A 4,607-nucleotide genomic window follows, 5' to 3' on the forward strand; every position below is an offset into this window, starting at 1 on the left:
GTGAACTGTTCTATTATCCTACATACTAAAACAATGTCTATACACATGGAACATTATAATCCACCAACAGGTAAACAATAGTCAGATACAGCCTAGTTCAGAATCCTTTTGTAAGAAGTGCACAGGAAGAATATTGCAACCAGAGTTAAATTGCATAATGCCAATTCATCCTGAGCAGGACTGGGTACCAATCAGTTGTAGGGTGACATTTCCTTATTAACTTACATATAGGGGCAATTTAGAGAAGCCAGTCCGGCTTCTGCATGGTTCTGGAAGAGGGAAAAGCCTGTAGTACCTGAGGAATACCTACAGAACTGACCAGAAGCATCGAACCCCACTCTACCAGCTGTGCCAACATGCCCCTAACAATGTTTGTACTAAACTGGTGCATTTCTGCCAAGGGGTAACATTCTCAAAGTGTAGAATGTATTAGCATTATGGTTTGTTTTGTGGAGCCTCACAAAGCTCAGTTTTCATACACTGAGGACTTCCTATAGTAACCACAACCAGTTCTTCCACTTTCCTGCACTTGTTTCTTTTCAGTTTTCTTACTCCAGTTTTTGGCATCTTTTCATCTCAATAGTAGCCTAATAGAACATTGTGAAATAAACCAGAACAACCTGTCAAAAATAACAATGTTTGTTCAGATGCTGTGACCTGTGGAGGTTTGAAACGCTTAGTCATTCCAGTCCATTGAGCCCCAGTGCACCTATACGAGAGTACCAACTGGAACATGGGCTCCACTTAACGGCAGAATTTTTGTGACTATGAGCTTTACATCACAAGTCATTTTTGTATGACGTGTTGCTAGGAAACAATGCTGAAAAGCGGCACACATGTCAGGCAGTCCTTGTGCGTGTGCTTGAACCATGCTTCTTTTCTCTCTGTAAGCTTTTGTGATTGGCAGTTAAAATTCCCCTGCTGTCAGATTCTCCCTAGCGACACATTTCAACACTTTTCTTGTTTTGTTGTATCTCCCAGGAGGTTACATATTTTGCCTATTTCTTTGTAGCATATTGGATGTGGTTTGGGCAGAGGAGGGAAGTTAGAAGGACACCTATAGTGCTAATTACTGCTTCTTTGCTACCTCTGTGTTTTTTCACCTTTGGATACTAACCAGTTACCTGTATCTCATCTTCAGATCAGGGGAGGGCTAATTCCATTTGGGGGCACTCCTCCTATTCATGTACCTTGTCCTTGCAGCGCCCACAGACCTGCCCAGGCCCAGCTTCAGAATCAGTAGTGGTACCCTGTATGACAAAGAGGAGAGGGAAAGACACATAGTGGGAGTTGTTGTACAACACCAATTTTATGTCAGTGATTGTTCCTGCCACTTTGTGATACTGTCCCTTGCCACCATGATGCACTTCTTCTTCAAGTCACCCATATTGCTGTACCCTTCTTTGCTTTGTCAGAAGGCAGGGTGGGCACAGGCCATTCTGGTGTTTCTTGCACCTGCAGAAGAATCTGGGTGACTTTGCTCAGCTGGGGAGGCCCAATAGCCACATTTTTTAGGGTTTTAATGATCCCATGGCTCTCCATATGCGATACTGAAGAGAAAAGATCAGCTGCGAACATGACAGCCTCGGCCCCCCTTGTCTGGACTGTGGGAGTAGAGGCTGCGATGAGAGCGAGAGAGAGAGTTCCAATTAGCCATGACTAAATTGGGTGCAAAAGAGGAAAAATAGTTTACGAATCCCTGCTTCATATTTGTATTTGCATTTTACTAACAGTGAAAAGTGAAGTCCAGAGGGCCGGAGTGATATGGTCAAGCGTTTTGTGTGGGTGAGGATTCTAAATGCAAAATGTCATAATGTCTTTGTTAACATAGTTTATTGATTTTATTCAGTGTGCATCACAAATTAAATGTAAAAAGGTCTTCAGCTGTGACTCATGCAAATAATTGTAACCTTGACGACCTCTGAAAAATGAAATAGCTGGCTCTGTATAAATGACATTAATTTACATGCATTAACTTGAGGTATATTTACAATAGCTGTATTTGATCATTAAACCTTAGACAAAATAATAATTCATTTATTTATTCATCCTGATTAGAGCTGCAGTGTTCACTTGCCTAATGAGGCCTAATTATTCAAATTAAACATCTAACATCAGCCACCACTAATTTTGGAGTGTGTCTGTAGGTATTTGTTCCAATTAAGTGTAAGTAACACTTGTGAGGTCAGGTACTGATGTTGTGCGGGATGGCATGGCCTGCAATCAGACCATCCCAAAAGCGTTCAGTAGGGTGCACAGACTCTGTGCACAGGGTCATAGTCATACGAATCAATAAAGAGCCTTTCCCAAACGATTGCTATAAAGAAGCATATCATTTATTTTATTTCAATAATTTTATCAGTAGTGTGACTGAAACACCAGAACTCACTACTTATGTGTGTATATAGTGTACATTGGTGTCCTCATTCTTTTTGTTTGATCAGGATAAAGCAGTTAATTAGTGAGATGAACATAAAAACAGATACAACTGATGTCTAAGGCATTGCAGACCTTCCTCCATCCGCAACCATGAACCCCCACTCCTGCTATGAGTCATCCTACTACGCAGTGCAGTGTCTCAGAGCAAAGCACTGAGAGATGTGTGGAACAACAGGTTGGAAATTTGTCCAGACTAGTAATATGTTTAATGGAAAACACCTTAAACAGACTGAGTAAGCTGGTAACAAGCTTTATCCAGGGAGTTCAGCTACAGTGTTATAAAAAGTATTTGTTTCTGCTCAGGTGGCAGTTCAGTACATTACATTAGCCCATCATCACTAAGTTTCATATCTGGGGTTCAGGTCTCATCAGTACCAAAAGCCTGTCGCTCAGAAGACACCAGCGGCTGCGTCTAAAGCAAGGGTTTTCAACCTGTGTGGCAACCTGTCCAGGGGGCGTCACATTATGAGATTTTTTTTACTTCTAAAACTAAAGTAATAGGCTCTATGCACGACTGTCTTCCGGGTTCTCGTATACTGGCAGATCAACTTCCGGTATTCATTTGCCGGTCGTCAACAAGCAGATAACGTTAGGCATGGCTCTCTTTTACACTTGTTGTCTTCAAGATTAACCTCGTCTGACAGTGAACGATTTAGACCGACCGACGCATGGTTTGTACTGCTTCTTCTAACAAGCGGGAAAAAGGATTTTAAATGTACAACTCCAGCGACATTGACAAATATGAAGGTAAGTACGTTAGCAAACATTTCCTTAGAACCATGCAAGTAGGGTAGTTGTAAACTGGTTAGTGGTTGTTTTGCTAGACTAGACAAACACTACATCTAGCTTGACAGACCAGTATTAAGATTCATGTTTTAGTTAGCTTTGAAGCATACCATTACAATTTCATTTTTATGCATATTCTGCTTGCACAGTGCCAGGTTAGGCAAGCTTTAAGATAGTGTCAAATCCCATGTATTAATGATGTTCAAACAACAATAAATATATATATGTATGTGTGTTCAATTCCCAGGTGGAGTGGTCCGGGTTCTTTCTGTGTGAGGTTTGCATGTTCTCCCTGTATCTGCGTGGGTTTCCTCCGGCAGCTCCTGTTTCCTCCCACAGTCCATAGACGTGCAAGTGAGGTGAATTGGAGATACAAAATTGTTTGATATTAAAACTTGAACTGATGAATTTTGTGTAATGAGTAACTACCATTTCTGTCATGAATGTAACCAAAGTGTAAAACATGATGTTAAAATCCTAATACAACATAAAACAAACTAAACATATCTGACTGGATATATTAGCAATTTACCCTCAATCTTTTGATTAAGTGTAAAAAGTTTTGTTCACCAATATATGAATGAGTTATCTTTTATTCATTATCAAATGTTATATGTCAGACCATAATAAATTTCCTGTCAATTGATTAATTTGATGTTACAGTATTAACATGTCTTTCTCCAAAAACATATTTGTTGTAAATGCGAGGAGGAACTTTGATTTTTTTATTCTTATGTTTATTACAGCAGGTTATCAAGAATTAAAGTCATTACAGAATTTATCAGTGTCAAGCTGGCAGCAATGGGGTATCAAATATACAGTGCCTTGCAAAAGTATTCAGCCCCCTTGAACTTTTCAACCTTTTGCCACATTTCAGGCTTCAAACATAACGATATGAAATTGTAATTTTTTGTGAAGAATCAACAACAAGTGCGACACAATCGTGAAGTGGAACGAAATTTATTGGATATTTTAAACTTTTTTTAGAAATAAAAAACTAAAAAGTGGGGCGTGCAATATTATTCAGCCCCTTTACTTTCAGTGCAGCAAACTCACTCCAGAAGTTCAGTGAGGATCTCTGAATGATCCAATGTTGACCTAAATGACTGATGGTGATAAATAGAATCCACCTGTGTGTAATCAAGTCTCCGTATAAATGCACCTGCTCTGTGACAGTCTCCGAGTTCTGTTTAAAGCGCAGAGAGCATCATGAAGACCAAGGAACACACCAGGCAGGTCCGAGATACTGTTGTGGAGAAGTTTAAAGCCGGATTTGGATACAAAAAGATTTCCCAAGCTTTAAACATCTCAAGGAGCACTGTGCAAGCGATCATATTGAAATGGAAGGAGTATCAGACCACTGCAAATCTACCAAGACCCGG

The 4,607-nt window shown here is 40.0% G+C and overlaps 1 long non-coding RNA gene across 1 annotated transcript; it reads left to right on the forward strand.

Moving 5' to 3' along the window:
• The first annotated feature begins 2,945 nt into the window (after window positions 1-2,945).
• On the forward strand, window positions 2,946-3,871 carry LOC134300042 (uncharacterized). The gene is made up of 2 exons (XR_010007296.1): window positions 2,946-3,186; window positions 3,473-3,871. It is a non-coding gene; the product is annotated as an uncharacterized LOC134300042 (long non-coding RNA).
• The last annotated feature ends 736 nt before the right edge of the window (window positions 3,872-4,607 follow it).

This window comes from Trichomycterus rosablanca, chromosome 22 (genome assembly GCF_030014385.1).
Source record: "Trichomycterus rosablanca isolate fTriRos1 chromosome 22, fTriRos1.hap1, whole genome shotgun sequence".
Classification (NCBI taxonomy): Eukaryota; Metazoa; Chordata; class Actinopteri; order Siluriformes; family Trichomycteridae; genus Trichomycterus; species Trichomycterus rosablanca.